We start from the raw sequence: 12,694 nt of genomic DNA, 5'->3' as shown, positions 1-12,694 counted from the left end.
ACAATCGGGCTGAGTGTTTGAAAGTTTGAACGATGTCTCTACGATAAAGTTCGGCCGAGCAATAAGCGCGGGAATTTTCGCCTTTTTTTTTGCTTTTTGGCAACTAGCGTTGCCACGGTAACCCCTATTACGGAGAAAAGTAATGCCCATCGAGGCATGGTGGAGACGCATCCAATGATGTATGCCATGTATGGGTGCATGTTCCGGTTCAGGCTATGTTAGCGGATAGGTATTTTTTTCACCATGGCAAAAAACTCCATCCGAATGAATGGGGCCATGTGGCCTGGATTTTGACATAAAATTTCCTTAAATCCCAGCTTCATGAAATTTGAGTATGTTGAAGTCCACAGCGTGCCGAGTCGGGAAACATTTGTATGATGTCTCTACGATAACCTGTTGCCTAGCAACAAGCGTCCAAAATCAAACGGAAAAAAAAAAAAAAATGAAAGGTCAATATCACAAAAACTGTAATACTTGGCATAATAAGGTTGGACGGTCGGTTAGGGACAATCGGGCTGAGTGTTTGAAAGTTTGAACGATGTCTCTACGGTAAAGTTCGGCCGAGCAATAAGCGCGGGAATTTTTGCCTTTTTTTTTGCTTTTTGGCAACTAGCGTTGCCACGGTAACCCCTATTACGGAGAAAAGTAATGCCCATCGAGGCATGATGGAGACGCATCCAACGATGTATGCCATGCATGGGTGCACGTTCTGGTTCGGGCTGCATTAACGGACGAAAAAAAGTGCGGAATAAGAATAATAATAAGACTAGAAAATTTCTGGAAATTTTGATATGGGCATGCCCTACCGTCCATTCGTCCCCTCTCGCTGCTTTGGTTTGGGGCTGTAGTGGTTGTGTTCGGGGTGGTTCTATGTCAGTTTGAGGTGTTTTTAACGCTTGTATTTCATTCATTCCTGTGCTCCCAATAGTTATTAATGGGGCGCGCTTTTTGGCATCTAGCGTTGCCATGGTAACGCTTTTGACTGAGAATAGTAATGCCCATCGAGGCAAGATGGAGACGCATGTAACGATGTATGCCATGCATGAGTGCACGTTCTGGTTCAGGCTACGTTAACGGATAGGTTTTTTTTTCACCATGGTACAAAACCCCATCCGAATGAATGGGGCCATTTGGCCTGGATTTTGACATAAAATTTCCTTAAATCCCAGCTTCATGAGATTTGAGTATGTTGAAGTCCACAGCGTGCCAAGTCAGGGGACATTTGTACGATGTCTCTACGATAATCTGTTGCCTAGCAACAAGCGTCCAAAGTCAAATGGAAATAAAAAAGAAAAATGAAAGGTCAATATCGCAAAAATTGTAATAATTGGCATAATGAGCTTGTAGGGTCCGTTAGTGCTAATCGGGCCGAGTGTTTGAAAGTTTGAACGATGTCTCTACGATAAAGTTCGACCGAGCAATAAGCGTCTGAATTTTTGCCTTTTTTTTTGCTTTTTGGCGTCTAGCGTTGCCACGGTAACACTTTTGACTGAGAAAAGTAATGCTCATCGAGGCACGATGGAGACGCATCCAACGATATATGCCATGCATGGGTGCACGTTCCGGTTCGGGCAGCATTAACAGATTGTTTATTCACATGGTCCCCCATACAAATGCATTGGTTTTTGTTGCCATGGTAACAAGCCCCATAGGATAGAATGGGACAATTTGGCTTTAATATCTCAAAAGCTGTAAACGAGAGCGTAATGAGACCTCAGTATGTTTTAGTCCACATCAACCTGAGTCTTTTAACGTTGGAACAAAGTCTCTGCGATACCGCGTTGCCGCGCAACAAGCATCCGAAGTTCTGTTAGCATCAAAATGAACAATGTGGAATATCTCAAAAACCATAATAGCAAGCATGACGAGACTAAAATATGTTGCAGTACAAAGCGTCCCGGGTTTGTCAATGTTGTAATGATGTCTGTACGATAAACCGTTGCCTAGCAACAAGCGTCCAAAATAAAAGTGATTTTTTTTTTAAATTGAAAGTTAAATATCGCAAAAACCGTAATAACTAGCATGATGAAGTTTTATGGTCCTTTAGTGACTATCGGGCCGAGTGTTTGAAAGTTTGAACGATGTCTCTACGATAAAGTTCAGCCGAGCAATAAGCGTGGGAATTTTCGCCTTTTTTTTTGCTTTTTGGCAACTAGCGTTGCCACGGTAACCCCTATTACTGAGAAAAGTAATACCCATCGAATCACGATGGAGACGCATCCAACGATGTATGCCATGCATGGGTGCACGTTGCGGTTCGGGCCGCATTAACGGACGAAAAAAAGTGCGGAATAAGAATAATAAGAAAAGGGAAACCTTTTCTGTATACCAATATATCGCCTTCATTTTCATGTTTTTCCTCATTTTTTCGGGCGTGTTTTAGTTTTTGGGGAATTTTTTTTTCCACATCCGAGCGGGGTCATGCTGTACACCCGCTGGTGTGACGTGGGACTTTTGCGACTTTAGCTTGTTAGCAAAATGCTAGCAACATTGCCCTTTGGGCCATTCTGGACGATTGCAATATGGTCATGCCATTACTTGGCATGCCCATAAAAAGGGAAACCTTTTCTAGATACTAATATATCGCCTTCATTTTCATGTTTTTCCTCGTTTTTCCGGCCGTGTTTTAGTTTTTGGGGATTTTTTTTTCCACATCCGAGCGGGGTCATGCTGTACACCCGCTGGTGCGCAGTGGGACTTTTGCGACTTTAGCTTGTTAGCAAAATGCTAGCAACATTGCCCTTTGGGCCATTCTGGACGATTGCAATATGGTCATGCCACTACTTGGCATGCCCATAATAATAAAAAAAGGGAAACCTTTTCTAGATACTAATATATCGCCTTCATTTTCATGTTTTTCCTCATTTTTTCGGGCGTGTTTTATTTTTTGGGGATTTTTTTTTTCCACATCCGAGCGGGGTCATGCTGTACACCCGCTGGTGTGACGTGGGACTTTTGCGACTTTAGCTTGTTAGCAGCATTGCACTTTGGGCCATTCTGGACGATTGCAATATGGTCATGCCATTACTTGGCATGCCCATAATTACATGGAGAATTTAACTGACCAATGCACTTCTTGTACAATGTTTGTGATGCATATGGTTCATCGTTTTACATTGAGCTGCTTAAAAAAAAAAAGGAATCTTAAGTTAGTCTTTACAAGTGTAAAGTTGAGGACTGCATAGTGTTTGTATTTATGAAGGAATGTTACATTCAGGTCAAAAGCTTTTTTTTTTGTGGAAAGTTGAATAAACATTGGCATAAAGCAAGCAAATTTGCCCTCTCATGTTCTCATGTTGTTAACAGTATTAAAAACACAAAAAAAAATACCTTAAGGTAATTTAGAACAGCAAAAAATGTGCGATTAATATTCGATTAATCGCAAGTTAACTATGGACAAAATGCGATTAATCGCGATCAAAAACATTAATCGTTTGACAACCCTAATATATACTGTATATATATATATATATATATATAGTTAATATAAGAGTTAACTTCATCCTGAATCCCCCGATGCAACACAATCCGTCCTCTGTAGTGTAAGTTTTTATCCTCCTGGTTCTCGCCGTCCTTTGTTTGTCTATGAAAATGCCGCAGTGTGTCCGAGAGAGTTGGAAAGCGTGACTGCAGGCATCATCGCGGCTAGATAAACCACCTGGCAGGTAGAGAACGGAGGTGAAGGAGCAGGATGGGAGTTTTGTGACTCATCCTTTGGTAAATAAACGAGTGCATCTAAAGCCCGAGGTGTTTTTGTTACTTAACGATCCAGAGCATCCTGAGCTCTCGCGCCAAGCTGCTAAAACTTTGGCATCTTAAGATGACAATCTATTAAAATGATGAAAACGAACTTTTAAGCTCAATGGAAAGTGATGAGTCATTTCCCTTAGTTGCATCGCTTTTTCAGTCTGAGGGTTCATTGTTAATATTAAGTTTGTTTTTCTAATCCAAGCAGACTGTAACATTACGCTGCGCCTCAGTACATACATTAGTGAGGGATTGAATCGCTGCCAATGCCGTTATGACTGCAAACGGAGCGTCTTCTCATCTGGAATGAGCTCAGTTCAAACTGAGTTCATTACAAAGTTAAGTGTAAAGTTGGATTCGGGTTCTCTTGCCAGACTGAGACGGAGTCTGCAGGTCCAGAGACACAACCCTGGAGTTTTAGCAATCATTCAGGTTTTCAAGTCATGTTTCTATTCCAGCTATCTTACCGGTCTCATGGGCTTTGGATAGCTATAGCTGTGTGTCATCTGCATGGCATGACTGTTTATGCTCTGCTGCCTGAAAATGGTCCCTATACTGAGTAAAGTAAGGGCCCAAGTACAGAACCCTGAGGAGCACCTGTGGACTTGTCATTTACATGAACCACCTGGGCTTTATCAGGTAAAGCAGGACTTAAACCAAGCTGAAACAGTGCCTTTAATTGTTGTGTGTTACGATTGGCTGCATCAAGAGATCCAATAGGACTAATATACCGTAAAACTTAAAATAATGGCCGAGTCCCATACATCCATCCATCCATCCATCGTCCGCCGCTTATCCGTTCCCGGGTCGCGGGGGCAGCAGCCTCAGCAGGGATGCCCAGACTACCCTCACCCCAGACACTTCCTCCAGCTCTTCCGGGGGGAGTCCGAGGCGTTCCCAGGCCAGCCGAGAGACATAGTCTCTCCAGCGTGTCCTGGGTCTTCCCCGGGGTCTCCTCCCGGTGGGACATGCCTGGAACACCTCCCTAGGGAGGAGGGACATGCCTGGAACACCTCCCTAGGGAGGATCCAGGAGGATCCGGTACAGATGCCCAAGCCACCTCAGCTGACTCCTCTCAACGTGAAGGAGCAGCGGCTCGACTCCGAGCTCCTCCCAGGTGACCAAACTCCTCACCCTATCTCTAAGGGAGCGTCCAGTCACCCTGCGGAGGAAACTCATCTCGGCCGCTTGTATCCGCGATCTCGTCCTTTCGGTCACTACCCAAAGTTCATGACCATAGGTGAGGGTAGGTGCGTAGATTGACCGGTAAATCGAGAGCTTCGCCTTTTGACTCAGCTCCCTCTTTACCACTACGGTCCGGTACATCGACCGCATAACTGCGGACGCTGCACCGATCCGTCTGTCAATCTCACGCTCCATCGTTCCCTCACTCGTGAACAAGATCCCGAGATTCACGCCGATTCATTCCGAGTCCCAGTTATCCCTATTAATATTTTTTATATTAAAGTTCCCAAATAAAGGCCGGGTCAAACATTGTTTTTCTGGTAGCCAAAAAAATATTCTACCGTATGCAAATATACTGTAGCCTACCTAAACACAAATGAATAACACTGAAAAGTGTGCAACTATTTATTTAATTTTAGAGGGACCTTTATTCTGTGTTTTACGGTTGACAGATCTGTCTGAGGCCATAAGGAGATTGTTGGTAACTGGATCCATTGTTGTTTCTTGGCTAAGATGTGATGTAAACTATGAGTGAAACTCTTCAGAGAAGTCAGTTGTGTGTAGTTTTGTCCGTCAGTTCCTCTCACCCACCCCCCCGACTAGATATCGATCTGTAATTAGCCACAACTCTTGGACTCCTAGTCTGCTTCAGTCGTACAGTTACATGACCACGTTAGCAGATACTATCTGCAGATCAAATATTTCCCCAGAATGTGGTGAGGGGTGAACCGTGTCTGCCTGCAGAAGAAGAAGAAGCCAACAGAGACCTAAGAGAGAGTTTACATAGTTTGTACAGAAGAGCAGCTCAAGCTAATTTGTTTCTGAAGGCTCTGCCTCCCGTCTTTGATCACAGCATCCGTATGTTTGGCCCCGAGACTCCTGTAAAACGCACCACAGGCCCCCCCCAGCACCGGTTTACCGCGGGCAGCCGGAGGGCAAGATTTATCCGTGGCTCAGCGCGAGTGGGTGGGAGTGTGTTCGTCTCCGTGTTGTATATAGTGTTTTGGGGGCATTTGGATCTCAGTTTGTGTGTTTGTGTTGATGATTCGTGAGTTTGTCTGGGTGGATAACGGCAGAGAGTACACAGCTCAGATCTTTTGAGAACTTGACCGCTTTAACTCCCATCCTTCACTTTTAATAAACGAGTGTACGGCTCCGGAGACCTTGCCTCCTCACGCCGCACCTCCCCATACCGTCCTCCTGTCACTTCACCTCTCTCACTCTTTCTTATGGGCTGCTTTATCGCAGCTCATCCCCCACATCACTGTTCACCCCTGACTTACAGCGCAGTAAATTTAGATCTTAACGAGGCGTCTCCGCAGATGATTTGTTGTCACAGTAACGAGTTGCCACGACTGGCAGAGATCCAGGTGAGGATCTGAAGAAAGTCATCTCTGGCAGCAAGAAGAATAAAGTAGAGGAACTGATTTTTTTTTTTTTTTTTTCAGGGGAAAAAAGATCAAAATAAGGTGACAATGAGAAAGGAAAGGTGGGAGAAGGATATTATAGAACAGTGGTCGGCAACCCGCAGCTCTAGAGCAGCATGCGGCTCTTTAGCGCTGCCCTAGTGGCTCCTGGAGCTTCTCAAAAATATTTGACCTTTTTTTTTTTTTCCTTTTTTTCTTCTTTTTTTTCTCTTTTTTTCTCCTTTATTCACTTTTTTCTATTTTTTCCTTTTTTTCTTCTTTTTTCCATTTTTTGTCTTTTTTTCATCCTTTTGCCTTTCATTTTTAATCTCGACATTTCGATTTTTTTTCTCAAAATGTTGACTTTTTTCTCAACATTTCGACTTCTTTCTCAATATTTTGACTTTTTTCACAAAATTTTGACTTCTTTCTCGACGTTTCAACTTTTTTCTCGAGATTGTACTTCAACATTAATCTCAACATTTCGACTTTTTTCTCGACATTTTGACTTTTTTTCAAGATTGTACTTCAACATTAATCTCGACATTTCGATTTTTTTCTCAAAATGTTGACTTTTTCCTCAACATTTCGACTTCTTTCTCAATATTTTGACTTTTTTCACAAAATTTTGACTTCTTTCTCGACATTTCAACTTTTTTCTCGAGATTGTACTTCAACATTAATCTCAACATTTCGACTTTTTTCTCGACATTTTGACTTTTTTCTCAACATTTCAACTTTTTTCTCGAATTGCATAATGAAAAAAAAATCTTCCCCCAGTTATAACTAATATAGATACATGCAGCATGTGTTTCCCTTCATTCTAAGGCTTATACAAGACTTTTCATTTTTTGCGGCTCCAGACATATTTGTTTTTTGTGTTTTTGGTCCAATGTGGCTCTTTCAACATTTTGGGTTGCCGACCCCTGTTATAGAACATACAGAGTAAATAAGATCAAGTGTGAGTGACACAAAGAGAGAGAAGAGAGGAGGGGGGGGGGGAAATTAGAGGAATCCCTCAGGTAAAGCGATTGTTGTGTTTCATTGTGCAGAAACGCTGGGCTATCTGATGCAGACGCGGCTCTGACACCTGTCGCCGCTCCTAATGAAACGCTTCCCATAATCCTCTGCTCCCGGAGCCTTTGTTCACCCGCTCCCTCCTTTTGTGTGCGTTTCCTTCTCTCTTTCCTTTATCGCGTTGTTGAGATTGTGTGTCTTTGTGCCGTGAATGTGCGGGAGCTGCTTTCATACATGTATTTCAGGCGTTTATGTGTGTTCCTCTGAGGAACGGGGCACCGGGCTTTTCACCGCGGCTCTGATGCTCGTCTGGAAAGACGTGTGTGTTCGGTGTGTGTTTTGTGTGCTTGTGCATGTGTGTTTGTGTTGTTTGAAGCAGTCGGGAACAGAATGGGCAGTGGGGAAGCACAGATGTGAAGTGCTCTCAGCGTGCTTGTGTGTGTGGACGGCGGCCAGGCAGGATGTCCGTGCACAATTGGAGAGCAGACGCTTGATTGGGGTAGAATATTAAACAGGGGGAGGAGGGGGGTGTTATAAGTGCTGGAGTGCATGTTTGTGAGAGTCTGAGGAACCTGCTGCACCACGAGCTCTAATATAACGCAGCACATGTCGCTCAGTGAACAGGTGAACATGTTCAGGGGTCTGTGACATCACAGAACTCGCTCGGATTATTCCTGCACATTATTTTCATCCACACAACTTTGAAACATGCTGCATTTTTTTTGTGACTCTGGGTGGTTCAGAGACATGACTCTGATTTTTAACCCTTGTGCTGTCTTTGGGTCAAAATGACCCAATTCTTCTCTCCTTCTTTCATCCTGCCATGCTCTCTCCTTCCTTCTTCCTTTCCTCTTTTCCTCCTTTTTTACCCTCCTTTACTCCTTTTTCTTCCTAACTCCCTTTCGTCATTTGTTCCTTTATTACCATCTTTGCTTTTCCTTCCTTCTTTCCTTATTTTCTCCATTCCTTCCTTCTTCCCTCCCTTCTTTCTTTCCTTTTCTCCATTCCTTCCTCCCTCCCTTCTTTCCTTCCTTTCTCCCTTCCTTCCATCTTTTCTCCCTTCTTTTCTCCTTTCTCCTCCCTTCCATCTTTTCTTCCTTACTCCCTTTCCTACTTCCTTCCATCTTTCCTTCTTTTCTCCCTTCCTTCCATCTTTTCTCCCTTCTTTCCTCCCTTCCATCTTTTCTCCCTTCCTTACTCCTTTTCCTACTTCCTTCCTTCGTTCCTTCTTTCTCCCTTCCTTCCATTCCTCCCTTCCTTCCTTCTTTTCTCCTTTCATTCCTTCTTCCCTCCCTTCTTTCCTTCCTTTCTCCCTCCCTTCCATCTTTTCTCCCTTCCTTACTCCCTTTCCTACTTCCTTTCTTCTTTCCTTCTTTTATCCTTACTCCCTTCCTTCCATATTTTCTCCCTTCCTTACTCCTTTCCTTCCTTCTTCCCTTCCATCTTTTCTCCCTTCCTTACTCCCTTTCCTACTTTCTTCCTTCTTTCCTTCTTTTCTCCTTTCTTCCTTACTTCCTTCTTTCCTTCCTTCCATCTTTTCTCCCTTCCTTCCTTCCATCTTTTCTCCCTTCATCCTCCCTTGACCCAAAGACAGCACAAGGGTTAAAAGATGTGAGTGAAGTTGGGCTGAACAAACCACTCGTGATGTCATCCATCGGTGCCATCAAAGCCTCTCTCCCCGGTACGGACTGCAGCAACAGGTGGGCCGAGCCGCTCGGGTCCAAAGAGGCGACCTGACTTGGAGGAGCCGGCTGTGATGAAGCCTCAAAGGGGCCGCAAGGCTGCCGTCGTTTGGTCAAAGGTTAGAACGAGCTAAGCCTTGTTCTCGGACCCCTTGAGGGCGACGCTCAGCCCAACCCTCAGCCCAACCGTGCCAGGCTGCTCAATTAGCATCACATGGAAACGTATTTGGAATATCAATCACTGCTCCGTGAGATCTTGATTCACCGCTCGGAAGTCAACACAACACTGAGCTCCAAGTAGCTAACGGCATGGCAGCTAGTCTTTAGCTGCATCTGCTGTCAATCAAAAGACCACGACCCAAATCATGCAAATATTTATGATTTTTACATGATGTGGTACAAAAAAGAAAGAAATGGAGACCAAAACTACTTTATTAATCTTAAATATGTTTATTTCTGCTACAGATTTTGGCATCTTAATTTGGAAGGGTTGATGGAGATTGACCCACTTTCAGTGGTTGGTCGATGAGCTGCAGATGATCCTGCCGTTAGGACGCATGCGTATGGAAGTAAATCTGTCATCGGATTTTGAAAAAACACTGAATATTTATGTATTGAAATTATGTATCTGAATGTTTTTCAACATTAAAAAATTCTACCTCATTCAGGAAGAGTTAAAACACTCACCAAAGTCCTGTTATTATTTGACGTGGCTAAAATCCGGTCCAACCAACCGATGAGCCGAAGTTGCAATGGGGCGACTCGTGCTCGCTGCTTTTGCTTGATGCACCTCAAATCTACAATTGATTGCTCTTCCTTGGGTTCCCGGATGCTGCGGTTGAATTTTTTTAAGGTAGAATTTTTTGCGGTTGAATATTTTAACATTGATGAAACATTCCATGCATCAATAACCCTTTTAAAACCCGAATATTGGCAATAACCCGAATTTGCACGGCCATGTAAACACCAATAACCCCTTTGAATAACCCGAATTTGCTCATATTCGGGTTTTTAAAAACCTGAATATGACCCCTGGGTTACTCCTTTTAAAACCCGAATATTCGGTCATATAAACGCCAAACGGAATATCTCGATCAACTCTTTATTTATAACGGAACATGAATTTGTTTTCTGCGCATGCTCTGTTCACAAGGAATCTTGGTCTTTTTAGTCCAGGAAGTTCTTATAAACACGGAGAAACACAAGACCAGGCCACACTTTTGGAGTGAGGAGGAGACTAATCACTTCATAAATGTAATGAAGGATATGAACATTTCTGCATTTGTAGACGGTAGAAAGTTCGGGGATAGCGAGATTTACAAGAAGGTGAGCGAAAAGTTGCGCGAAGCAGCATTTGCTTTGAATTTGGATACAGAAGAAGCGGAAATTACGCTAATTGCGTCATCACGTTCTCTGTGCGTCGCTGGTTTGATCCAGATATCCCGAATGATTAATTACCATGTATACAGGGATAACCCTGTTTGCTCACGCATGGAAACAGAATATTCTGAATGTTTCAGTAACCGGAATATTAGCATAACCTGAATTTTGACTGCATGTAAACATAGTCAATCAGATACATAATTTCAATGCATAAATGTTCAGAGCTAAAAATTTAATTTTTTCTTTCAAAATCCAACGACACAGATTTACTTCCAAACATGCGGCAGCCCCCCTTTTGTGGGTTTGCAACAAGAATGAGAAGTGTTGGATCGCGTGCACAAGCGTGTTTGATGCAGGACACTTGCAGCAATGAATGTCACATGACATCTTCACCCAATCAGAGTGGTCTTGAGTCGGACATCACCGTTGATCATGAAAACACGGCCTGACTGACGTCAGCAGCAGTTCCTGTGTTTTCCACCTCTATCCACCTCCGGATCTTCACTTTTTCTTCTACTTCGCCCAGCAGGCTCCTTCGTTCCTGTTGTCCTTGCTGTTAGTTATAACGGTTCATTAGCAGCCTGTCGGTATGCATGAATACCTCACATTTAAACTGCCACAATCACTGACGGTCAGCTTCACTGGGCTCCCGGCGCTGATTGGATCTCTTATCGGTCCTCCGTTTGCTCTGGTTCTTACCCGGTACCGTGTGAGGTGGACAAGAAAACACTCGTACAAGCATTACCTCCGACAGACTTGATGAAATATGAGTTCTAATCATTATACTCTGTCACTAATATATGTTTTATGTCATTATTTTGACAGGTGGTCTGATCATCTTCTGAATATTTGTTTTCTTTAATCTTTTTGCTCAATGGTTGCCGGGTCGAACGTAAACTGTGGGACCGAAAGATTTGAAGCTAAAGAAAGTCGAGTAGTATAATTTCCTTTATGGGCGAAGTGATGTTAACACCATACAATCAAATATATTATTTTAATATAAACCTAAGAGAAGTATTTTGCTTAAATTAACAGCAACGGACTCAGACAGACTGTTGGATACTTTAATCTTAGCTTTTGTTCTCTGATGTCATAACAAGTAGTTAGAGAAATAACAGGAATAATCGTTCAGTTGCGGCTACAAGCACCAAAATTGGCACACATACTCCTTAGGGGTTGCTTTTTTAGTAAAACCATTGTGCCAGAAAAAAAAAAAAAAGATGGCAGCCTTTTTTCAAGATGGCCACCATCGAATATACAGTAATATTGCATTTCGCAATAAAATCCAATAGAGTTGTCCTATTGGAATGATCTTGGTGTCAAATCATAACCTTTTCACTATGAAGAATCTAAATTTGGAGCCATGGACTTACACTTTGGCTTCCTTGTACCATATATCAGTCCCAGAATCCTAATATTCTGCAACATTTTAGTTTTTTTTGTTTTTTTGTTATGTTTGACACTGGTAAAATGGATGGCAGTGTATACTTTAGTTTTGTTAGAGGTTTTGTGTGTGTTTTTTTTTTTGGCACAATGGTTTTATCAAAAGAGCAACCCCTAAGGAGTATGTGTGCCAGTTTTGGTGCTTGTAGCCGCAACTGAACGATTCACCTGTTTTCTGCCTGTTATTTCTCCAACTAAAGGGGAAATTATAACTTTTGTAAGTATTCACTTCTCAATTTTGAGGAGTGCAAAACACATTTTTAGGGCCCCGACACAAGTATTATGGGATGTAGAGCTTCACATGATCAAAGCGTTCCAACTCGGGTTCGTTAATTTAACATATACCGGTAAATATATTACACAAAACCCCGTCTTCATGGAAGTTGATTCAAAAAAGTTTCTTATTTTCCAAATAAAGTAAAAGATTTGTTGACAAGACGTTAGTTTGTCTCTATTATGCGTCTCTGTTCATTCATCTGTAAGTAGCCACTTGAGTGGTTTTTGCTCTGGGCCACCAAAGTCCTGATTTGCAGAACTTCAATACCTACCTATGATTTTTGGCTTACAAGTAACAGTATTTCATTGAGACTTGATGTTAGATCTTTTTCCTCAAGCAGTATTTTTCAGTATTAAAAAAAGGCTCAGATTAAATCATCCCTTTTTTATGAGTAAAAACCCTTTTACGATAAGGTCTCCCATGAAACTGGCTGCGAGTTTCTTCACCTGGATGTGAGGTCAACGTATAATAAACACGTGCCCTGAAAGCATCACCCCCGGTGAACGTGTTGCAGCTCAACGTAACCCGCCGAAGCGGATGTAAACGTCTTTAAA

The 12,694-nt window shown here is 42.7% G+C and overlaps 1 protein-coding gene across 3 annotated transcripts in view; it reads left to right on the top strand.

The window, feature by feature from the left end:
* plxna1a (plexin A1a) overlaps positions 1 to 12,694 on the top strand; it is a 444,018-nt gene that overhangs the window by 244,676 nt on the left and 186,648 nt on the right. The gene's annotated exons all lie outside the window — the stretch shown is intronic.

Source organism: Cololabis saira, chromosome 12, assembly GCF_033807715.1.
Source record: "Cololabis saira isolate AMF1-May2022 chromosome 12, fColSai1.1, whole genome shotgun sequence".
NCBI lineage: Eukaryota > Metazoa > Chordata > Actinopteri > Beloniformes > Belonidae > Cololabis > Cololabis saira.
The sequence above is the reverse complement of the archived record's forward strand: the minus strand, read 5'-3'. Positions and strand labels throughout refer to the sequence as shown.